The 26,565-nt window shown below is 43.0% G+C and overlaps 1 protein-coding gene across 2 annotated transcripts in view; it reads right to left on the reverse strand.

Moving 5' to 3' along the window:
• Window positions 1-26,565, reverse strand: part of LOC120993295 (norrin cystine knot growth factor NDP) — a 198,323-nt gene that overhangs the window by 80,575 nt on the left and 91,183 nt on the right. The window lies entirely within an intron of this gene.

Raw genomic sequence — 26,565 nt, forward strand, 5'->3', positions numbered from 1 at the left:
ATATGGAACCATATTTAACAAGTGATCATTGCAGCAGCTCCTGTATATTGGTATGACCCTATTGCAAACCTGCAGACTGGATATTTGGTGAAACTTCATGTGGTTCATATCGACTGTACTACACCACTGACTTGGTGCCTGGGCCTAAATGTGTGACAGTGGCCTGTTCCAGTGGTGGGTGACGTGAAGCCTGATTCTCTGCTATGACATGAAGACAGATTCTGCGCTGACATAAGGCCAGATTCTCTGTTACGGGACCTCTCTCCTCTGCCTGGGTGCCTGGGCCTAAATGTGTGACAGTGGCCTGTTCTAGTTGTGGGTGACGTGAAGCCTGATTCTCTGCTATGACATGAAGACAGATTCTGCGCTGACATAAGGCCAGATTCTCTGTTACGGGACCTCTCTCCTCTGCCTGGGTGCCTGGGCCTAAATGTGTGACAGTGGCCTGTTCCAGTGGTGGGTGACGTGAAGCCTGATTCTCTGCTATGACATGAATACAGATTCTGCGCTGACATCAGGCCAGATTCTCTGTTACGGGACCTCTCTCCTCTGCCTGGGTGCCTGGGCCTAAATGTGTGACAGTAGCCTGTTCCAGTGGTGGGTGACGTGAAGCCTGATTCTCTGCTATGACATGAAGACAGATTCTGCGCTGACATAAGGCCAGATTCTCTGTTACGGGACCTCTCTCCTCTGCCTGGGTGCCTGGGCCTAAATGTGTGACAGTGGCCTGTTCCAGTGGTGGGTGACGTGAAGCCTGATTCTCTGCTATGACATGAAGACAGATTCTGCGCTGACATAAGGCCAGATTCTCTGTTACGGGACCTCTCTCCTCTGCCTGGGTGCCTGGGCCTAAATGTGTGACAGTGGCCTGTTCCAGTGGTGGGTGACGTGAAGCCTGATTCTCTGCTATGACATGAAGACAGATTCTGCGCTAACATAAGGCCAGATTCTCTGTTACGGGACCTCTCTCCTCTGCCTGGGTGCCTGGGCCTAAATGTGTGACAGTGGCCTGTTCCAGTGGTGGGTGACGTGAAGCCTGATTCTCTGCTATGACATGAATACAGATTCTGCGCTGACATAAGGCCAGATTCTCAGTTACGGGACCTCTCTCCTCTGCCTGGGTGCCTGGGCCTAAATGTGTGACAGTGGCCTGTTCCAGTGGTGGGTGACGTGAAGCCTGATTCTCTGCTATGACATGAAGACAGATTCTGCGCTGACATAAGGCCAGATTCTCTGTTACGGGACCTCTCTCCTCTGCCTGGGTGCCTGGGCCTAAATGTGTGACAGTGGCCTGTTCCAGTGGTGGGTGACGTGAAGCCTGATTCTCTGCTATGACATGAAGACAGATTCTGCGCTGACATAAAGCTAGATTCTCTGTTACGGGACCTCTCTCCTCTGCCTGGGTGCCTGGGCCTAAATGTGTGACAGTGGCCTGTTCTAGTGGTGGGTGACGTGAAGCCTGATTCTCTGCTATGACATGAAGACAGATTCTGCGCTGACATAAGGCCAGATTCTCTGTTACGGGACCTCTCTCCTCTGCCTGGGTGCCTGGGCCTAAATGTGTGACAGTGGCCTGTTCCAGTGGTGGGTGACGTGAAGCCTGATTCTCTGCTATGACATGAATACAGATTCTGCGCTGACATAAGGCCAGATTCTCTGTTACGGGACCGCTCTCCTCTGTCTGGGTGCCGGGGCCTAAATGTGTGACAGTGGCCTGTTCCAGTGGTGGGTGACGTGAAGCCTGATTCTCTGCTATGACATGAAGACAGATTCTGCGCTAACATAAGGCCAGATTCTCTGTTACGGGACCTCTCTCCTCTGCCTGGGTGCCTGGGCCTAAATGTGTGACAGTGGCCTGTTCCAGTGGTGGGTGACGTGAAGCCTGATTTTCTGCTATGACATGAATACAGATTCTGCGCTGACATAAGGCCAGATTCTCTGTTACGGGACCTCTCTCCTCTGCCTGGGTGCCTGGGCCTAAATGTGTGACAGTGGCCTGTTCCAGTGGTGGGTGACGTGAAGCCTGATTCTCTGCAATGACATGAAGACAGATTCTGCGCTGACATAAGGCCAGATTCTCTGTTACGGGACCTCTCTCCTCTGCCTGGGTGCCTGGGCCTAAATGTGTGACAGTGGCCTGTTCCAGTGGTGGGTGACGTGAAGCCTGATTTTCTGCTATGACATGAATACAGATTCTGCGCTGACATCAGGCCAGATTCTCTGTTACGGGACCTCTCTCCTCTGCCTGGGTGCCTGGGCCTAAATGTGTGACAGTGGCCTGTTCCAGTGGTGGGTGACGTGAAGCCTGATTCTCTGCTATGACATGAAGACAGATTCTGCGCTGACATAAGGCCAGATTCTCTGTTACGGGACCTCTCTCCTCTGCCTGGGTGCCTGGGCCTAAATGTGTGACAGTGGCCTGTTCCAGTGGTGGGTGACGTGAAGCCTGATTCTCTGCTATGACATGAATACAGATTCTGCGCTGACATAAGGCCAGATTCTCTGTTACGGGACCGCTCTCTTCTGTCTGGGTGCCGGGGCCTAAATGTGTGACAGTGGCCTGTTCCAGTGGTGGGTGACGTGAAGCCTGATTCTCTGCTATGCCATGAAGACAGATTCTGCGCTGACATAAGGCCAGATTCTCTGTTACGGGACCTCTCTCCTCTGCCTGGGTGCCTGGGCCTAAATGTGTGACAGTGGCCTGTTCCAGTGGTGGGTGACGTGAAGCCTGATTTTCTGCTATGACATGAATACAGATTCTGCGCTGACATCAGGCCAGATTCTCTGTTACGGGACCTCTCTCCTCTGCCTGGGTGCCTGGGCCTAAATGTGTGACAGTGGCCTGTTCCAGTGGTGGGTGACGTGAAGCCTGATTCTCTGCTATGACATGAAGACAGATTCTGCGCTGACATAAGGCCAGATTCTCTGTTACGGGACCTCTCTCCTCTGCCTGGGTGCCTGGGCCTAAATGTGTGACAGTGGCCTGTTCCAGTGGTGGGTGACGTGAAGCCTGATTCTCTGCTATGACATGAATACAGATTCTGCGCTGACTTAAGGCCAGATTCTCTGTTACGGGACCGCTCTCCTCTGTCTGAGTGCCGGGGCCTAAATGTGTGACAGTGGCCTGTTCCAGTGGTGGGTGACGTGAAGCCTGATTCTCTGCTATGACATGAAGACAGATTCTGCGCAGACATAAGGCCAGATTCTCTGTTACGGGACCTCTCTCCTCTGCCTGGGCCTAAATGTGTGACAGTGGCCTGTTCCAGTGGTGGGTGACGTGATGCCTGATTCTCTGCTATGACATGAAGACAGATTCTGCGCTGACATAAGGCCAGATTCTCTGTTACGGGACCTCTCTCCTCTGCCTGGGTGCCTGGGCCTAAATGTGTGACAGTGGCCTGTTCCAGTGGTGGGTGACGTAATGCCTGATTCTCTGCTATGACATGAAGACAGATTCTGCGCTGACATAAGGCCAGATTCTCTGTTACGGGACCGCTCTCCTCTGTCTGGGTGCCGGGGCCTAAATGTGTGACAGTGGCCTGTTCCAGTGGTGGGTGACGTGAAGCCTGATTCTCTGCTATGACATGAAGACAGATTCTGCGCTGACATAAGGCCAGATTCTCTGTTACGGGACCGCTCTCCTCTGTCTGGGTGCCAGGGCCTAAATGTGTGACAGTGGCCTGTTCCAGTGGTGGGTGACGTGAAGCCTGATTCTCTGCTATGACATGAAGACTGATTCTGCGCTGACATGAAGCCAGATTCTCTGCTATGGCATGAAGAGACTGATTCTCTGCTGACATGAAGCCAGATTCTTTGCTATGGCATGAAGAGACTGATTCTCTGCTGATGTGAAGCCAGATTCTCTGCTATGGGACCTATGTCCAACTGATATTGGTTCATATTTATTTTTTTAATTTTAATTTTAATTCATTTCCCTATCCACATTTGTTTGCAGGGGATTTACCTACATGTTGCTGCCTTTTGCAGCCCTCTAGCTCTTTCCTGGGCTGTTTTACAGCCTTTTTAGTGCCCAAAAGTTCGGGTCCCCATTGACTTCAATGGGGTTCGGGTTCGGGACGAAGTTCGGATCGGGTTCGGATCCCGAACCCGAACATTTCCGGGAAGTTCGGCCGAACTTCTCGAACCCGAACATCCAGGTGTTCGCTCAACTCTACTTAGAACATATCAGATGTTGAAAATGAGCCATATTACCATTTTATGAAAAAAAATGTACTCGCGTAAAACTTGCAGCAACACATCTCAAAAAAGTTTGGACAGGGCCATGTCTACCATTGTATAACATCCCCTCTTCTGTAAATATCTTGGAAGTGAGGAGACCAATTGCTGGAGTTTTGGGACAGGAACATTATCCCATTATGATTCTAGCAGCTAAATAGTCCTTTGTCGTCTTCACAGGATTTTTTGTTTCACTATGCACCAAATGTTTTCTGGTGAAAGGTCTGGACTGCAGATAGGGCAGTTTAGTACCTAGGCTCTTCTGTGAAGCCATGCTGTTATGATGGATGCAGTATGTGGTTTAGCATTGTCTTGTTGGACTATGCAGGACCTTCTCTGAAAGAGATGTTGTTTTGGTCTATGAGATTTGAAAATCATCGCATTCTGTTTTTCTGTTTACATTTTACACAGCATCTCAACTTTTTAGGAATTTTGGTTGTACAACTTCTTACATCCAGTCTTATAACCCGCTAATTCTGCTGGTTGCATTTGGAAACAGCCTACAAGCCTGTTAACACATCCTGTGCCAGCTTAGCCCAGCTTCCCCAAAAGTTCGGGTCCCCATTGACTTCAATGGGGTTCGGGTTCGGGACGAAGTTCGGATCGGGTTCGGATCCCGAACCCGAACATTTCCGGGAAGTTCGGCCGAACTTCTCGAACCCGAACATCCAGGTGTTCGCTCAACTCTACTTAGAACATATCAGATGTTGAAAATGAGCCATATTACCATTTTATGAAAAAAAATGTACTCACGTAAAACTTGCAGCAACACATCTCAAAAAAGTTTGGACAGGGCCATGTCTACCATTGTATAACATCCCCTCTTCTGTAAATATCTTGGAAGTGAGGAGACCATTTGCTGGAGTTTTGGGACAGGAACATTATCCCATTAGGATTCTAGCAGCTAAATAGTCCTTTGTCGTCTTCACAGGATTTTTTGTTTCACTATGCACCAAATGTTTTCTGGTGAAAGGTCTGGACTGCAGATAGGGCAGTTTAGTACCTAGGCTCTTCTGTGAAGCCATGCTGTTATGATGGATGCAGTATGTGGTTTAGCATTGTCTTGTTGGACTATGCAGGACCTTCTCTGAAAGAGATGTTGTTTTGGTCTATGAGATTTGAAAATCATCGCATTCTGTTTTTCTGTTTACATTTTACACAGCATCTCAACTTTTTAGGAATTTTGGTTGTACAACTTCTTACATCCAGTCTTATAACCCGCTAATTCTGCTGGTTGCATTTGGAAACAGCCTACAAGCCTGTTAACACATCCTGTGCCAGCTTAGCCCAGCTTCTACTATTTAATAGAAATCCTATCCTATACCAGATTACTGAAGGGTACCTGATGTATGGGTGACAGTTACCAGAATTTAAATCACCACAGTGATTTATGTGGGGACATTAAAGGGTTGCTTCCCGATGCTGGATCCAATTCCTTTTTCTCCCCCATCCACTGTGCTTACTTGATGTAAACATCCAGTTTTACATCACCGCAGCCAATCACTGGCCATGGAGGAGACGGGATCCTCTTGTGTCATGTGACCATTTATCATGATGTAAGGGGAGCCAGTCACCACCACAGCCAGTGATTGGCTGCAGCAATGTAAATCTGGATGTTAACATCAAGGGAGCCCAGTGGTGCATCTTAGGCCTGGAGGAGAAGGAGTGGGGAGCCAACGCCAGGAGCTCCCTTCCCCCCACTCTTGCACAACCCCTCCAAAGGGGTTTCTGAAACCCCCCAAAAATTTGCTTAAGGCAGGCAATGTTTTAAAGACAACAATAAGCATTATTTACATACTCAATCCTCTGCCTTTCAAGCCCCACCCTCAACCATTGTTTCTGGCACTGCAGAAATGCTATTAGCGACTATTCCTTGCAATCACTGCAGCAAATCACTTGTTTCAGTGGTCACATGAGTCAGTCAGGTATATCACTGCCTCAAGACTGGGGCTGCTGCAATGACTCCTTGAGCATCAGAGTGGCAGTAATGTAACTCCGGGGGATGGAGCAGGTGAGTAAGACGTTTTAGATATTTTTTTATTTTAGAACATTCCTGGTCTTTAGTCAAACATTTTGGGTCATGGAAAATCGATTTAAGCCACCAGATTTTTTGTTCTATAGCCACCAGAGTTGTGACTACAGCTCTGGACTTTATTCAAGGTTGTAAGTTACCCAACACTTTAGTTAGACCAGGTCCCGCCATCTTGTCATTGTAAGGGTCCAAACTAACTCTTTTCACTGATCCAGTTGTTAGTTGATGAATGTTGCCAGCTAGTATGATCCTTGTAAAGCTTGCCTTTAATTATCATTAAAGGGGTTTTCTCATCTCAGACAATGAGGGCATATCGCTAGGATATGCCCCCATAGTTTTATAGGTGCGGGTCCCACCGCTGGGACCTGCACCTATATCGAGAACGGAGGCCCGAAAGTGAAGGAGAGCGCACTGCGCATGCGCAGCAGCCCTCCATTTATTTCTATGGGGCTGCCGAAAATAGCCGCGCGCTGGGACCCGCACCTATCAGACAATGGGGGCATATCCTAGCGATATGCCCCCATTGTCTAAGATGGGACTACCCCTTTAAGGACTTCAAAGCATAACTTGGTCACCTACAAGTTGTGGTAAAATCACACCATTACAGTGACTTATACAAACCTTGGCCCATGTTTACTAATGTGCCTGTGCTTAAAATCTGTCTAAAAAAGGATGCAAATTGGTGCAACTAGGATTTTTATACTTTTTCCATCTTGACAAAAATATTAAATTTTATGCCAAAATTGAACCAAAATTCTGATGTAAAACTCTGTATTTAAGAAAGTCAACCAATATTTGAGATAGAGCTAGACAAACGTGTCTATCCCTACACCGCATTTATCACCCAGCCTCTGTGATGAATCTGGTGCAGACTGCCTGTCTAAGCTTATGTCATCTATACGATTAGTAAATCTGGGCTGTTATCTTTTACCAGTGGTGGAAAAAAGATTTACAATAACTGAAAGAATTCTGACTTGTGATTTTTGGGACCAGCACATGCCATTTAGTTTAATTTAATACCATAACCAAATTACCCCAGAAGATACACACAGCAGAATAACTGCTGGAAGGAGGAGGACCATGTAAATATAGAGCGGAAGTTGTGCACATGCTAAATGGGTACTGTATAGAAAAAGAGTTGTAGGGGAAAAGAAGCAACACAAGCAAATTTTTGGCTGAAAGCATCGCTTGTCTATTCCTAACTCCTACAGTTAGAAATAATTAGTTATGCTAACTTTAGAATTAAAATATAATAATATGTTAGCGCTTGATTGTATGGACATAAACTGACTCTAGACTGTAAATACTGGTAGTTTGTTACATTTCGTGAGCAGGTAAAAAACTAATCTGTAAATTATCTGTAGAAATTAGATACAAATTATTCACTTTAACTGAGTCACGATAACTAAGTGGCCTTATAAGAACCTGTAAAATTAAGCAGAAATCTTGACCCACCCCAGCTTCATGCAGCTGCATTGTAAACATTCTTGCTAGGTGCCTGGACATCTAACAATAACAATATACTCCAGAAGTATAAGAACATTTATGTGCAGCCATGCCAACACCTAGCCAACTTTTTCTAAGAGAACAAAGAGAAAACAATAACTCTGACAAGTTTAACCCTTTCATGACCAAGGGTCATTGATACCCCCTTGACCACGTCTAATTTAGCAAATCTGACATATGTCACTTTGTGTGGTAATAACTTTGGAACACTTTTACTTATCCAAACTATTCTGAGATTGTTTTCTCGTGCCACATTGTACTTCATGATAGTCATAAATTTGAGTCAATATATTTCACCTTTATTTACGAAAAAATCCCACATTTTCAAAATTTCAATTTCTTAGCTTTTAAAACCGAAAGTGATACCTCATAAAATATTTATTACTTAACATTCCCCATATGTCTACTTTATGTTGGCATTATTTAGTAAATAACATTTTTTTTTTTTAGGATGTTAGAAGGCTTAGAAGTTTAGAAGGAATTATTAGAATTTAAAAAAAAAAATCCAAAACCCACTTTTTAAGTACCAGTTCAGGTCTGAAGTCAGTTTGTGGGGCTTACATAGTGGAAACACCCCATAAATGACCCCATTTCAGAAACTACACCCCTCAAGTTACTCAAAACTAATTTTACAAACTTTGTTAACTCTTTAGGTGTTTCACAAGAATGAAAGGAAAATGGAGATGAAATGTCAAAATTTCACTTTTTTGTCACATTTTCCATTTTAATAAATTTTTTCTTTAACACATTGAGGGTTAGCAGCCAAACAAAACTCAATATTTATTACCCTGATTCTTTGGTTTACAGAAACACCCCACATGTGGACGTAAACTGATGTAAGGGCACACGGCAGGGTGCAGAAGAAAAGCAGCGCCGTATGGTTTTTGGAAGGCAGATTTTGCTGGACTGGTTTTTAGATGCCATGTCCCATTTGAAGCCCCCTACAGTAGAAACACCAAAAAAGTGACCCCATTTTGGAAACTAGTGGATAAGGTGGCAGTTTTATTGGTACTATTTTGGGGTACATTTGATTTTTAATTGCTCTATGTTAAATTTTTTGTGAGGCGAGGTAACCAAAAAATGGCTGTTTTGGCACCGTTTTTATTTTTTATTTTTTACAACATTCATCTGACAGGGTAGATCATGTGCTATTTTTATAGAGCAGATTGTACGGACGCAATTATTTCAAATATCTCTACTTTCTTTGTTTGTTTGTTTGTTTCAGTTTTACCTAATAAAGCATTTTTGAAAAAAAAATTATGTTTTTATGTCTTCATTTTATGAACACCTTATTTTTTTTATTTTTCTGACGATTGTATTGTGCAGGGGCTCGTTTTTTGCAAAAAGAGTTGATGTTTTTATTGGTACCATTTTTGGGTACATATGGTTTTTTGATTATTGATTATTCCACTTTATGGGGCAAATACTGTACAGGTATCACTACTGCGTCAGGTTTCCTGGATGGGTTCTCTTAGCCAACAGATTCACCCAATCTATAAAAAAGCTAAATGTCAAAAAGAGGCTGGGCACTCGCTATACCTGGAGTAAGTGGCACTTTAATTTTTAGAATGGTCAGATATGATAAAAACATATGTAAACATATACAATGTTTAAAAACTCACAGTAAATGCATATAACCTATAAAAAACTCACAATAAATGCAAAAAACCTATATAAAAGAATTGAGGTCTGGCCAGACTTTAAAACAATGTTCTCCAATAAGATCCTGATTTTTGGAAGGATCCGTCTAAAATCTGTTCTTACTGCAGTGTAGCCTTCGATCTAATAATCTCATAGAATTTCTTATCACATAGAATTTCATGCGTTTCCACAATGGTAACAATGTTCGCATAAAAACTCTGCGGATATCCACCGTCAATGTTCAAATGTTCTTAGAACCGTATCAATCGATTAAATATTAAAATGCAATATTCGAGTCAAACTGGACAATCGACTTCACAACCAACACAATTTCTTTAGTTATCCTCTAAACCAGGGATGGCCAACCTTACAGACACAAAGAGGCAGAAAGAAAAATTGTATGACTGCCAGGAGCCACAAGCTATCCGTTTACACAAATATGCGTGCACACGACAGTATTACTGCAATTGAGTTATCAAACATTTAAAAGTGCATTTAAAGAGGACCTTTCACCTATTCTTACCCTATGAACTAAGTATACAGCCATGTGGAGCGGCGCCCGGGGATCTCACTGCACTTACTATTATCCCCGTGCGCCGCTCCGTTCTGCCGCTATGCCCTCCGGTATCTCCGTTCCCTAAGTTATAGTAGGCGGAGATACCAGTCCCTAAGTTATGGTAGGCGGAGTCTGCCCTAGCGCTGGCCAATCGCAGCGCAGAGCTCACAGCCTGTGAGGTTATTTTCTCCCAGGCTGTGAGCTCTGCAATGCGATTGGCCAGCGCTAGGGCAGACTCCGCCTACCATAACTTAAGGAACGGAGATACCGGAGGGCATAGCAGGAGAACGGAGCGGCGCCTGGGGATAATAGTAAGTGCAGTGAGATCCCCGGGCGCCGCTCCACATGGCTGTATACTTAGTTCATAGAGTAAGAATAGGTGAAAGGTCCTCTTTAAACCACCTTTCCTACCTGTAATGTAGACCGCTTTAGTGAGAATTCTGGCAATCTTTGTTTTTCACAATGTGTTTCAAGATTTCTCAGATGACACCCCATGCACAGAGGACTGCCCCATGCACAGAGGACTGCCCCATGCACAGAGGACTGCCCCATGCACAGATGACTGCCTTATGCTCAGATGACCATTTTATGCTCAGATGACGCCCCATGCACAGATGACGCCCCATGCACAGATGACCGCCCCATGCACAGATGACCGCCCCATGCTCAGATGACTCCCCTACCCCAATTTTGAGATCATGTGTGGGGGGGTGATTTGACATAGGGGAGATGTGAGCATGGGTTGTCTGATTTTTGGTGTCTTATGTGAGCACTGGGGAGGCTAATTTTGTGGGTCTGATGAGGATTTGGGGGTCTTATCTGAGCTCATACTACCCCCATGTCAGATAAGACCCCCATGATCAGTACTTTAATAAAATAAAACTGTGTAGGAGCAGGCTTATCCTACCTCTGCTGCAGCTGCTCTGAAGACTTTGGCGCCCTCTCCACAGTGACCTGACGTGCACAGCGTCAGGTCAGAGGGCGGGCCTGCACGTATTAAGGGGGTGGGGTGCACTGCGCCATCAATGACAACCTTTAATACAGATACAGGAGGCGGGTGCTGTCTGCAGAATCACATAGCCGATACCTGGCCTCTATGACGGCACTGCGATCCCCGGCAGTTAACCCCTCAGGTGCAGCACCTAAGGGGTTAGCTGCCGCGGATCTCAGCTACCTCTCATAGAGGTCGGGTGCGTGCTATATGATTCTGCAGCCAGCACCCGCCTCCTGTATTTGAATAAATTAGTGAGTTACCTAACGGACACAGCGGACATCAGTAAAAACATTGAAACGTGAACGAGGCGTAAGGCCCTGCACCTGTCACTGGCCTTTAATATATGTTCACCACTAGGTGGTATCATTTTATGGCTCATCTTTCAGTACATGATCCTGCACTGCACCCTTGAGTATGATGCGCTGATAAATTCCTGTCTTTGAGCAGAACGCTCTTCTTTTACCTTTGCAATGAGTCTGAAATGCATTGTTGTTCCCCGATGTCCTCTTCATGTAAGCACTTTAGTTCTTTTTTTTGTGATTTTCTGTGGAAATCATCCTAGTCCCTTCATTGGTGGCGCAGTGGCCACAACCCCTGCCCTCCTCTTCCCCTCTGCATTCTCATTGGTGGCAGTGGCCACAGCCCCTCCCCTCCTCTTCCCCTCTGCATTCTCATTGGTGGCAGCAGCACAGGGGGAGGGGGGGACTGCTTTCTTCTTCCTTCTCCCCTGTGCTGCTAATATTTCGAAACCTGCGACATCCCTGGCCCGCTCCCCTCTGCGAGCCGCATATGTAGAGGAGAGCGTGCTCCTCTGAGAGCCGCAAGTGAAGGTGTGAGGAGCCGCAGGTTGGCCACCCCTGCTCTATACGGTGCGTTTACTCACAAGCCAGGTCGATCACGGGCAGATTTCGGTGTATAGACCGCGTCGTCCCACGTGGTAGCTGCACCAGGCTCCTGCTTACTCACATGAGTGTCGAAATACCTCAGGTGAAACTTTCGACACTCACGTGAGTAAGCAGGAGCAGGGGGCCTGGTGCACTCTACCACGTGGGACTACGCGGTCTATACACCGAAATCCGCCCGTGATCAACCTGGCTTGTGAGTAAACGCACCGTATAGAGGATAACTAAAGTAATTGTGTTGGTTGTGAAGTCGATTGTCCAGTTTGACTCGAATATTGCATTTTAATATTTAATCGATTGATACGGTTCTAAGAACATTTGAACATTGACTGTGGATATCCGCAGAGTTTTTATGCGAACATTTCTTGCGAACATTGTTACCATTGTGGAAACGCATGAAATTCTATGTGATAAGAAATTCTATGCGATTAATAGATCAAAGGCTACACTGTAGTAAGAACAGATTTTAGACGGATCCTTGCAAAAATCAGGTCTTATTGGAGAACATTGTTTTAAAGTCTGGCCAGACCTCAATTCTACATTTATTGTTAGTTTTTTATAGGTTATATGCATTTACTGTGAGTTTTTAAACATTGTATATGTTTACGTATGATTTTATCGTATCTGGCCATTCTAAAAATTAAAGTGCCACTTACTCCAGGTATAGCGAGTGCCCAGCCTCTTTTTGACACTTTTTGGGGCAAGGTGACCAAAAAATTTGTAATTTTGCCACAGTTTTTATTTATTTATTTTTACAGCGTTCACCTGAGGGGTTAGGTCATGTGCTATTTTTATAGAGCAGATCGTTATAGAGCAGATCGTTATGGAAGTTTTAGTGTCTCCATAGTCTGAGAGCCATAGCTTTTTTATTTTTTGACCAATTGTCATAGGTCTCATTTTTTGCGGGATGAGGTGACGGTTAGCTTGGTACTATTTTGGGGGCCATACACCTTTGTGATCGCTTGGTGCTGCAATTTTTGTTAAGTAAGGTGACAAAAATTGCTTTTTTGGCACTGTTTTTTTTTTCTTTTTACGGTGTTCAGCTGAGGGGTTAGGTCATGTGATATTTTTATAGAGCTGGTTGCGGCAATACCTAATATGTATACTTTTTAAAATTTATTTCACTTTAACACAATAATAGCATATTTGAAACAAAAAAATCATGTTTTAGTGTCTCCACGTTCTAAGAGCTATATTTTTATTTATTTTTTAAGCGATTTTTTTGCAGGATGAGGTTGCGGTTTTATTGGTACCATTTTGTGGTACATACGCCTTTTGATCGCTTGGTGTTGCACTTTTTGTGATGTAAGGTGACAAAAAAAGCTTTTTTTTACACAGTTGTGTTTTTTTTATGGTGTTTATCGGACAGGGTGGATCATGTGATATATTTATAGAGTCGGTCGTTACGGATGCGGTGATACCTAATATGTGTAGCCTATTTATTTTTTTCATTTTTTTATCTCTTATAAATGAGCGGATATAGGAAAAGGCAATTTATTTTATTTCTAATTTACATTTTTATTTATTCATTTTTAAACTTTTTTTTATTTTCACACTTTTTTTATCAAGTCCCACTTGGATCTTCAAGATCCAGTGGGGCTGATGGCTGTACTGTACTTTGCAATGCTCTTGCATTGCAAAGCATAATACTATCAGTTTTACACTGATAGATGGCAACACTAGATGTCTTTGCGTCCGGTTGCCATGGCAACAATCTGGCCACTGCCATTGCAGCACAATGGTTGAGAGAGGGAGCCCCCTCCCTCTATAAACCCCTTGGATGCTGCTGACAGCAGCATCTAAGGGGTTACAGCAGAGTGTCAGCATACAGATGGCACTCGCTGCTGATGGCGGCGGCTCAGGAATGGGGGCAGGGCCGGCACAGAGGAAACACAGCCACAACGTACGGACACCAGGGAAGACATCACATCAAGTGGCAGACAGGCCACAGGAAGACATCAGGGGGCACAGATCGGGGTACATTGATTGGGGGCACACAGCAGCCAGTGCCTGATTTCAGGCTATGATCTGCAGAGTGCAGATCAGAGCCTGAAACTTGAATTTTTACACTGCCGCAATCCGATTGGTTAGTCTACACAGACTAACCAATCGGAGCGATTGCTGGCAAGGGACCACTCTGATTGGTCCCTTGCCGGCATTATTGGACTGTATGCTGTCCGTGAGACAGGGGCAGAAGCTTTAATCCAAGCATTTTGCGGTGCTTGGATTAAAGAGCTGCCAGAACATTTATATACGTGCTAGCTTCATGGGGCATTTGCAGATAGCACGTATATTGCCGTATGGCAGTCGGGAAGGGGTTAACCACTGAAGCACATCACAGAACAGAAAATAGTCTTTATCCACATATGATAGGTGTTCATTGAAACTTCAAGAGTTGGTGAAAACAAAATGGCCAGTAGATATATGCATGTATTCCTGCAACATTTTGGAAAATTGCAAATAAGCAGTTGTGGATATTTATGCAAATTAAATGTTTTTTTCCAGTACTTAGATGCTGATGTCTTATCCTTAGGACAGGTCATCAGTATCAGATCGGTGGGTATCCAACATCTGGCACCCCCACTAATCATCTGTTTCAAGCAGCCAGTGGAAAATATGCAGTGGATGGAAAGCTCTGCCGACTGTGTAGTTTCCAGCATCAGTGTACTGCCGGTCAGCACCTATTCACTTGAATCTGAGCTGAACTGCAGTAACTGGTACAGCCACAGTGAACAAAGCTTCCTGCTCCATTCATTGTATAGTTTCCCAAAGCAGCTGATAGTTGAGGCTCTCCACCAATATAATATTGATCACCAGTTCTGAGGATAGCCCATTAAAGGGGTTATTGAAAAGTATAAACACCCCCCCCCCCACAACGTCCGGCACGCGCATCCCTCCGGATCTCTGCACGGCCGCCACTGCATCTCTCCGTCACGCGTCTGGCAAGGGAGGGGGGGTTGCAGCCAATAGTAGGTTGCGACCGTGACCTGCTTTCCTAGCATCACGGGTGACGTCCTATTATAAGTCCTGGTGTCCAGAGTAAAAATTGCTGGATTATATACATTTTTCTTTAGAGACATGGAATTATTATTTTTTTTATTCTCAAACTAAATAAAACCCCAAACAACTGTTACTTAAACAATAGGTTATTTTCTGATGACACATTCCCTTCAAAGGGGTTACTGATATAAATGTATCCGGCCCACTGTTATATCACTTTCCCAAAATACCACCATTTATCAAAACCACCTAATTCTAAAATTATTAACCTACCACTGTACACTGTAGCAAATGTGTTTTGATATTCAGTTGCTATAGGTTACGTCCTGCATTGGAGCCTTTTAATGTAAGACGTAAGAAGCATCATTGGTTACAGCAATAGGTGCGGTTAGTGCCACTTGTCCTTATATCAGGATACATCTTACTGCACTAAGGCATAATGGGACAGTAGGCACATGACAAACTGGCAAATAGAATTCGAGCATGGGGATAAGAGAAAATTGCAAATTAGGTAAATAAAAAAAATAAAAAAAGACTAAAGAGGAACGGGAGCTAAAATTATTTACGAATATAAACTTTATAGTATAAAGTAGTTTATTGCACAACCCCTTTAAACTTGCTCTTTCCGGAAGGGATGATACACAAATTGCCTCCCTTCTCTTCTAAAAGGATTGAAGAGAGTATTTTCGGAGGATAATATATCCTCTCCTCTATAAACCTCAGCTGTTGGCTGATGTGTTACTTGCAGGACAGTTCCCTTGAAAAATCCAAACATCTGGATCACTCCAACTCCACCAAATGGGCTAAATGAACTGTGTTTCCACTTTATCACAGATCACATATTATCATTCTAAAACAATTATTCTCTGAAAACTACCCACTTCCTACAATTTAAAGCTATCAAACGAATAGTACCATGTGAAATGTCTATGCCATCACTTCACATGTTCAGACTTATTATTAGTATTGATAAGATTTTGCACAACTAATTATTATAATGCATCTTGTGATCTAAAAGAGAATTTGTTGAAGTATATTTATTCAAATGGGTTTTCTAACAATGATGGCCTAGATACTTAATATATTATGTGTAAAGGTCCAGATAATTAATATGTGATATGTGACGCTCCATTGTTGGTGTAGATAATCAATATGTGATGTGTGATCATCCAGTTAGCAGAATGTTTTACAAGATATGCAATGTTATTTCTCAAATAAAAGTCTTTGTAAACTAATTTCACTAAGACTTTTGTCCTACTAACATCTTAACCTTATTGTACTTTTTCTGTACCTATATCTAAGATGTCTCCATAATCCTGGGCCAGCTCTTCTTCTTCATCACTGCCACCTCAATAAGGCATGATGGCTTTCAAAAATGTCTGGTGGCTGATGCATCATGTCCACAGCCACCTATCAGAATTAAGGACAACAGTTTTAAAGGGGTTGTGTCACCTCACACATTGGGACCATCACCTACGGATGTAACAGGGTTAACACACATGCTTTATGAGACATGTTATCTAAACTAAATGCATTAAGCAATTGCTTTTCAATGGCTTTTGTTTCAAGATAACACGATGAGTTAAGAAATATTGAGGTGTGGGTGTGCGTGCGTGTTACCCCAGCTATATCTGTATCTCTACAATGGAGCCCTCAAAGTGAAGGAGAGCACACCACGCATGTGCTGCATGCTCCATTCATTTGTATGGAAATTCTGAAAATAGATTACTCAAAACAAAAGGACGCCTAAAAACAGTTACTTTAATAGATCAGTAATTAAAAGAAAGAGAGAACCCTAAGGATAATGGGTCACCTCTAAAGCCACATATAAGCAGACTTAGTCAGACAGGGTACAATATCATAATATTGCTACCAAATTGATATCATCCATATGAGTCATAAAGCAAGGGACAATACCCAAAAAGTGAAAAAACAGGCAGAGGTAAAAGAAAAAAGACAATGAGGGCCGAATTAGTCCAAACATAGAGAGAACAATTGATCCTTGCTCTTTCCCTGACCCAGCCCTATTATAACCTCTGCCCGGAGACAACCCCTGATGGAGGGATTGCTCGATCCCCGAACCTATACCTGAATGACCCTCGGTGTCCCTATGGTAAAGGACTTACAAACACATATTACCCAACAGGTTTCCCCCAAAACAAATGGGTTCCTCAGGGGGCTGATGCATATCAATGAAAAAGATAAAAATAAAATTGTATACAATACTTATGGTAGTAGTTCAGTCAGGCGTGTGCAGAGGGGTCTTGTACATAAAAACTATAGATGTTGCTGAATACATACTGTACAAGAAGATGACCCACGGCAGGTGTATCGCCTGTCCTACAACTGATGGTGCACTCCTATATGTGGCTTTAGAGGTGACCCATTATTCTTAGGGTTCTCTCTTTCTTTTAATTACTGATCTATTAAAGTAACTGTTTTTAGATGTCCTTTTGTTTTGAGTAATACATTTTGTTGTTGTTTGGACACCATTATCACTAGCATATATTTGAGTTTGTATGAATTCTGAAAATAGTCAAGCAAGCATGCTCGGCTATTTTCAGAAGTCTCATTGAAATAAATGGAGAGCGCACTGCTCAAGTGCAGCCACTGCGCCATTCGCTTTTCGCTTCTATTGAATCATAACAATATGCCAAAAATGTTTGAGGTGAGACAACCCCTTTAAGTGCCAGTTATTGTTTATTTAAACGGAATCCTTAACAACAATCTATTCCTGAACAACTGTATATTCCCTTCCTTATCACATACTTGTCTCTGCATGATACCCAGTATTTTGGGTTGTCCGGTTACCCTCAAATTTACCCCATGATACTGCACAGTGGAATGCAAAAGTTTAGGCACCCCTGGGAAAAATGACTGTTACTGTGAACAATTAAGCAAGTTGAAGATGAAATGATCCTCAAAAGGCATGAAGGTAAAGATGAAAGACTTTTCAACACTTTAAGCAATATCAGTGTATTATTCTGGTTTTATACAATTTTAGAGTGAAGAAAGGAAAGGAGTAATTTGCAAAAGTATGGGACCCCAAGGAGATTTGAGCACCTAGATAACTTTGACAGTAGTGTCAGACCTTAAATAGCCTGTTAAGGTTAAGGCTTGTTCACAATCATTGTTAGAAAAGGCCAGGTGATTCAAATTTCAAAGCTTTATAAATATCCAGACTCCTGTAACCTTGTCTCAAAAAAACAGTAGCCATGGTTTCTTCTAAGCAGCTGAACATTCTGATCACTCAAAATGGTTGAGGCCCACAAAACAGGAGAAGGCTATCAGTGATGAGCGGCAGGGGCAATATTCAAATTTGCGATATTTTGCTAATATTTGGGCGAATACTTGTCATATATTCGAGAATTCGTGATCTCCAGTCATTATTTTCTTGATTGTGAAAATCGGCAATCGGAAGATTCGCAATAATAATTCGCGATACGAAAAATTTGCGATCAAAACTACACCTAAAGTCAAAGATATTGCAGCCTTCTCATTGGCCCACAAGCAAGAAGCAGTGAGGGATCATGGGTACTTATGGAAAAAAATTCTGAATATTCACGATTTCGAAGATATAGCACTATATTCTAGATATTCGCGATAAAAATTCGGTATTAGAATATTTGCGATCAACACTAAAGGCTATAAGAAGAAAGCAAAGTGGTTTAAAGTTGCTATTTCCTCAATTCAAAATGTAATTAAGAAATGGCAGTTAACAGGAACAGTGGCAGTCAAGAGAAGGTCTGGAAGACCAAGACAAATTTCAGAGACAGCTGCTCATAGGATTGCTAGCCTGATGCATTTTGGAAACAAGTCCTGTGGACTAATGAGGTTAAAGTAGAACACAATGAACAAAGCTATGTTTGGAGAAAAAAAGGGTAACCCTCCAAGCATTAAGCATGGGCGTGGCTCAATCATGCTTTTGGGTTGTGTTGCAGCCTATGGCATGGGGAACATTTCATAGGGAGAGGTAAGAATGGATTTTAATAAATTCCAGCAAATTCTGGAAGCAAACATAACACCAGCCGTAAAAAAGCTGAAGTTAAAAAGAGGATGGCTTCTGCAAATGAATAATCCACAATAAGCTACCTCAAAAGGTGCAAGCTGAAACTTTTACCATGGCCCTCACAGTCCCCTGATCTGACCATCATTGAAAATCTGTGGACCTCAAAAGAGCAGAGGATGCAAGATGGCCCAGGAATCTCACAGGACTGGAAGACTATTCCAAGGAAGAATGGATGAAATTCCCTCAAACAAGAACTGAAAGACTCTTGGCTGGCTACAGAAAGAGTTTACAAGCTGGGATACTTGCCAAAGGGGGTGCTACTAGTAGGTACAAACCATGCTTTGTGCCTTTTTCCTTTTTTATTTTGAAAATGTAAAAGATGAAAATAAAAAATGTTTTTGTTTAAAATACAAAGGGAATGTGTCATTTTACCTTTTGGAGATTATTTCATCTTCAATTTGTTTAACAGTTCACAGTAAGGGCTCATTCAGATGGCCGTATGAATGAGTCCGCATCCATGCTGCAATGTCGCGGAACGATTGCAGACCCATTCAATTGCAGATAAGAATAGGCGTTTTCTATTACGGGTGCGGCCATGTGTGGTTCACAAATTGCGGAACGCACACGACCGGTATCCGTGTTTTGCAGATCCGCAATATGCAATAAAGCGCTATGGCTGTCTGAATGGGCCCTAACAGTAATTCTGACCAGGGGTGCCCAAACTTTTGCATGCCACCATATACCTCAGTATAAATCTCTGACACATGAGTTATTGTCACAATATGAATCAAAAGTTCTGGGGCCAATATAGTATATTGACTTAACTAAAACTGTGGGAAAAGGGATGTACTTTAGGTAGTATGAAACAAACAAAACATAACAGAAGTGTTGGATCCAACACATAACTAAAACAAATGACAACTGTCACGGATGGTGTACAGGAAACAAGACAATACAATATAAACAATGACTCACTGGATCCACAACTAAGGAACAAAAGGGAGACCCCTGCATGAGACCTGCCGCTCTCCCTTATTGCTCAGCCTATGCGACCACCCCAAAGGTGGATGGGCGCATATCCACGTACCTCGACTATCTTACACGTGAAGACCCTACAATAGTGAGGGGATATGACCACCGGCTCCCTACACAGACACGGAGGGAGTCAGGGGCACCTGGATCCAGAAAACAGAAAATCATAAATACATAAACAGCACTTATCTTGCAGACGACTGGGGACTGTGGACTGAGAACTAGGAACAGCATGCACACACACTCCAGGAAGTTGTATAAGCCGCACACTACTGCATTCTGGGGAGGAACTTAAAGGGCAGCAATCAGTCCAACTGCATGAAAGCTGAGATAGACTAACGAGATGAGGAACTCAACCAAAACAAAGAAATTCAAGGAGGAGGATCTGAAAGGCTCCTGTCAGAGCTTCTCAGCTGTCTGGCTGTGACAACAACAGACTGACCCCATTGATTATAACAGTGTCCACTGGGTTTCCATTTGACATTTCTGGCATTTTACCAGAAAAAATAGCAATGTATGCTATGCTATTTTGTCCCATATTTTTTACAGAGTCTGCTATGAAGGCCCCTAAATTAGCTTGTGCTGCAGATGTGAATGAAGTCTTAAACATATATTATAAATATACATATATAAACATATAATACAAATATTTAGGAAATGTTGACTGTTTAAGGCTGTGCTTTGGTCAGAATTGCAGTCACAAACATTACAGTTTTGCATTTTTTTACTTAATGTTACACTTTGGTACAAAATTTCTGGAAGGTGTATAGTACTATATATGAATTTCAGTCTGTCAAATCCTAAAGAAATCATCTAGTTGTTTCTTTCATAGACTGCAATGATTTAACATTGCAGCCTATAAAAGATTCACACTGTGTCTCTGTGGAGCCCTGCCATTGGCAGAGCTCCAAAGGAACTTTACTCTGGCTGGTCTTGGAAGGCCACCATAACAATCAAATGACTCCCTTAATCCTGGTGCGAGAGAGACACTCAGGAGCATAGCATTCCAGGAATTTCACCGCTCAGATGCCGTGGTCACAATCGACCATGGCATCTGAGGGTTTAGAAGTCTGTGATCAGGGTTATTGTTGATCATGAACAATGCCTCTGGTTGTCTGCTGTTTAATACGGCAGGCACCCAGTGGCTATGAAGTCCACTCAACTTATCGGATCTTTAAAGATGGGGCCCGCTCATGAGTTTTACAGAGCAGACACCCAATGGCAGAGTCTGTGATCAGCCATAATGTCAGTCAGTCAGTCAGTCAAGAACTTAACCTCTCAGATGCCATGGTCAATTGCAAGACTGAGAGATTCATTCGGTTGCTATTGCAGCTCAGAGGCATGCCATAACAATGTTCCTATCAAGCTCATCACGGACTGATTGTCCTATAGACTGCAATGGTAAATCATTGTAGTCTATGGGAGAAGCGATCAGACAACTGCATGTTAAAGTCCTCTAGGGGATCTAAAAATGAATGTAAAAAAAACTTTTAAATGTTACCTCCCGAAAAAATACATACACATTCCAAAAATCCAAAATGGTAAATAAAAACTTATCACTCCACAAAAAATTAGCCCTTCCACAGCTCTTACAGCAATAGCAGATATAATGTTCAATGTCATTAAAAGGAGTTTCTTCTACTGTTCTATATTTGTCTTTTTTTTTTGTTGGAAAATATTATTCCTTTAAAAAATGAAATAATTTAAAAACAGTATCTTGTGGTTGTCCAGGTTCTCTTTGTTGCTAAATAAAATTTGTCTAAAGATCTGAAAAATTATTTATAAGACTGGTATTCGAGAGCTAAAATGATAATTGTTGATTTAAACAACTTAGCATAAATGACTAGTACAGATGAATATACTAAAGTTTGTAATATATATAAGTTATCAGAGAAAACTTAGTTTTATTGTCCCCACCCCCCTTCTTTCTTAAACTAACCTTTTCTTTGAATTATTTTATAAATCCAAGACAGGCTGCCTGCTTATTGAAGGATCAGATTACATCATCCCATATAAGCCTATGGAGAGAAGAGGTGGAGGAAGTGCATAGAAGAACAAGCAGACAAACGTGATTCAGCAGGTTCATTAGCTAATTGTGTTATATTTCACCCAAAGTACCGTATTTTTTGCCCCATAAGACGCACTTCCCCCCCCCAAAAGTGGGGGGAAAATGCCCCTGCGTCTTATGGGGCAAATGCTGCAATTTTACATCGCAGTATGCGATGCTGCAGCATCGCAGACTGCGATGTATCAGCTGGAGGGGGAGGGAGGAGGGGTCGGTGTCATAAAAATGCGGCGGGGCCGGTGCGGTCACTGTACTCCGGCCCCGCCGCTCACTCACTTCCTTAATGCCTAATCCTTTTAGAATAATAACTTTAATTGAAGTTCCAATCCCCAGCCCCATCTGTACTTACTAAATGTCCTGTAGCAGGCAGAGCAGGGCGGGCGGCCGGCCGTAACTCACTGATGTCACGTGCCTGTGCCGCCTACTTTATTCATAAAGTAGGCGGCGCAGGCACGTGACATCAGTGAGTTATGGCCGGCCGCCCACCCTGCTCTTCCTGCTACAGGACATTTAGTAAGTAGTACAGATGGGGCTGGGGATCGGAACTTCAATTAAAGTTATTATTATAAAAGGTTTAGGCATTAAGGAAGTGAGTGAGCGGCGGGGCCGGAGTACAGTGACCGCACCGGCCCCGCCGCATTTGCATGACACCGGCCCTTCCTCACTCCTCCCTCCCACAGGTTTAGGGAGGTATATTAGGGCAACTGTGGATGCCACTATTATGGCGTGGGGGATATGTGGATGGCACTGTTATGGGGTGGGAGATCTGTGGGTGACACATATGTAGCAGTGCCATCCACAGATCCACCCCTCATAACAGTGCCATCCACAGATCCCCCTCCATAACAGTGCCATCCACAGATCACCCCCCATAACAGTGCCATCCACAGATCCCCCATAGTAGTGTCATGCACAGACCACCATTAGTTCAAAACCCACCAAAAGCAGACCTTTTAAAAAATATTTTTTCTTATTTTCCTCCTCAAAAACCTAGGAGCGGCTTATGGGCCGATGCGTCATATAGGGCGAAAAATACGGTACTTAATTTGCATTTATACTGCTCAGGACTTCTCTGTCATGTCCTATTCAGCGCTTATGAGTTAATGAAACACGGGAAGCAAAACCTCCTGTTTTTATGTTTGCTCTATGAGTAAAGGAGTATTGCAAAGGAGAGGTGTGCAAGTTCTAGTCTGACTCTCAATAGTTAAGAAATTATTCTAAAGCACAAGTTGTGAGACCCATCCCTACAAGAAGGAATCTGCTTCTTCAGTACGTTTGAGGGTAGGGCTGTGACTTGATAATGCATTGAAATGACTTTTGATGTTTTCTGCATCCAACTAAATGTTTGGATATGCTAATACAACAGAATATTATACATACTGTACATGTGTTCCTGATTACCATTATAAATGTTTGTTTGCTTCTGTCTGAAGGATAAAGATGCTTAAAAATGCACCTTACATGCCAATGGAATTTCCATCATGTAGTATGGATTATACCTATTGGAGGAATTTAGTAACATTGGAATTTCTGACATCAGTCTTATTAGAAAAAAAAACTGGCATATTATGTGCTAACAGGCAATGCCACTTAGTAATTTTGACACGTCTCTAGGAGGTCAGCTTTCCAGAAAATGGAACTTGGACCAGCAAGGAGCTGTAAAGTGGAGGTGTGATGTGTGCCCATTTTCCAATGTACATATTGGTAAATGTGTTGGGCCATCGAGGTCCCATGCATGGACCACCCCTCCCATTCACTTTTTGTAAAAATGGTAGGGGAGTCAGAAAATGGAGAAAAGTCATAGAGTTGACATCAAAAATGAACTTGCACTAAAATTTGTGACTTTTCAGCCCTAGAAAACTGGCATAGAACAAGGATGGGGATTCTCCCTATTGAGTATATAAGCTACAGCTGAAAATTGGTCATGCAACAATCTAAAAATGTCCCCTGTGTAACGCTACCCTTTCCTAATCTTGCGTGACCCTATAAAAAAACACTAAAAACGAAGAATCATTTAGAGAAACGCTTTGCATGGAGTCTTTTAATGAGAGAAGGGAAATTGATCATTATCCATCTAAAAATAAAATATTGTGGATGTTTCTCCTCCATTTTGCTGGCCTCTGTAAATGTAAATAGTCTCTTTCAAAGATTGCTAAGTGGGTGGGCTCTTCCAGTTATCACAGCTATGCTATTCGTTTTTGAGCCAATCAGATGTCTCTCTGATACTGCCCACCCCCTGCATGCAGGCTCAAATGGTGAGGGCAGGGCACTGCAGTTTCTTTCCCCCCTCCCCCTCTATTAGATATTTGACAGATTATTTTGGGTGTGCAAAGAGGCTATATGCATGATAAGGAAGTTGCTGAGAAAGATGAAAGTTTTCCTATGTAAGGTTATTACGACTTTACTATACTCACTTGAACTGCTGGTTTATAAAGGATTTAAAATTATAGGCATGTAATGCGCTGTAACTAGAAAGACATAGAATCCATAGCAAACCTATGGATCCATAGGAGGAGGGAAGGTACACGTGCCACAGTAAAAAGTCCTTTGTGAAAGTACAGTTCCTAGCATTACCTGACAAATGATGATAGTATGCTTAGTCAACGGCACCACATCAGCCTTAAAAGTAGAATATTCAGGGTGGGGGCATAGGAGACATCAAAACCAAGACTAGACCCTGAAATTAATTCAGACCACAAACCAGAACCATAAGATAATTCAGTCCCTGGACCACACACCAAATGAATTAGGATGCCAAGTCAGATGTATAAGTTACCTCAGACTCGAGATTAGACACTACACGCTAGCACAGACCAGAATCAAATTCTTGTACACACAGTCACAGACACACTGATGCTGGTCAGTGTGAGGGGCACTTTTACTGGGCTATAAAGAACTTGATGTGGTAGGGGGTCCGTGAGCCCTCTAGGCTTTGTGACCTGCTTACAACTGTTATTGTTTCAACTCCTAAAGCTACACCACTGAGTATGTCTGGGGGGTGTAACACTAACGTTGCATAGCTTTGTCTTGAGCAATGTTTTAATACAATTTTTACATTGCAAAGTTTTCAAACATGTTTTCTTATATATACTGTACAGTCAGTCCTCCAGAATACCACGCACCCACTAGACTTCACATTAATTTATAATGTATTGTGGATATTGACCCTCTGATGTAAAAGGACCAGCCTTCAAAAACTATGGGGGTCATTTATTAATCTGAAATATGCCTAAATTAGGCGTATTTCAGACGTAAATGGCGGTGCAACAGATAGTTGTGCCGCTATCTGCGAATTTCCCCCGCTCACGCCAGGTCAAAAATTGTGGCCATGAGTTTAGGGGTAGAAAATGGTCTAAATGTAAGACAGCTCGGAAGCTGTCTTGCATTTTGAACTGGCGCTGAAGTTATGTACAGCCCTGCACCTCTTTATAACTTTGGCAGATCCACCGCCAGCTTTGGGCCTTTATTCAGACCGGTGTCTAAAACGACGGTCTTAAATGTACCCCTATGTTCAGTGTAATTTTGAGTTGTAGGTTTTACTATGGCTTTATAAATTCATTAGAGATTTTACATGCAAATTTTTTTTCTGTGATATATACAATACAATAAACTTTGAGTATATTTAGGAAAATACTTAATTAGGAAAAGTAAATATGATTAATCCGGAAGTCATCCGCTATGGAAGAAACAGAGCACTAAGAGATAAGGAGCAGCTCCAATGCTCCTGTTCACACAGTGTCAAAAAAAGCAAAAGTATCTCTGGCTCTAAACATCTCTTCCAATAGTAACACAAAGGTCTCGGGGACTCAACACCACCTCAGAAGAGATTTAGGGCAAGAAGTCCTCCTATGTAGTCCTGTATCTCCTTCCACTGATGGCACAGATGTCTTTCAATCACTGCTTGCCATACCAGCGGTAGGAAGTTACTCCCAGCTGAGCTCAGAATAGATGTTCACTTATTTATATGTATTCAAACCATGCGGTGTTAGATCTTATCCAGCAGGGAGACACTAGGTCAGTGATGGCGAACCGTTTAGAGACCGAGTGCCCAAACTGCAACCCAAAACCCACTTATTTATCACAAGGTGCCAACACGGCAATTTACCCTGAATACTACAGTCCAATATAGTGTATCTTCCATGTACTTTATCACTTAGCTATAATAGCTACATTCAGTGCGCTGCCTGCGCTGTTCATAGTGCGCCCTGCGCTGATGAATGGCAGGAAAAGTCTAAGGCATATTAGACTTTTTCCAGGGCGTGGGTGCCCACAGGGAGGGCTCTGAGTGCCACCTCTGGCACCCGTGCCATAGGTTCGCCACCACTGCACTAGGTGGAATAAGGAAGGAGTAGTGCAGACTGACAGGCACAGTTAAAATCAGGGTTTCGCCCACTATCGGCTTCTTCTGGGGCATACTCAGTGTTTTTGGAGTTTGTGGAGGGAGATACAGGACTAAATACGAAGCCTTCTTACCCTCAATCTCTTATGAGGTGGTGGTGGTGAGTCCCCAAGACCTCTGTGTTACTATTGGAAGAAACGTTTAGAGCCAGAGATACTTTAGCTTTCGTAAGGAAAAGTACATACTGTAGTAG

The sequence above is a fragment of the Bufo bufo genome, chromosome 3 (genome assembly GCF_905171765.1).
Source record: "Bufo bufo chromosome 3, aBufBuf1.1, whole genome shotgun sequence".
In the NCBI taxonomy this organism is placed as follows: domain Eukaryota; kingdom Metazoa; phylum Chordata; class Amphibia; order Anura; family Bufonidae; genus Bufo; species Bufo bufo.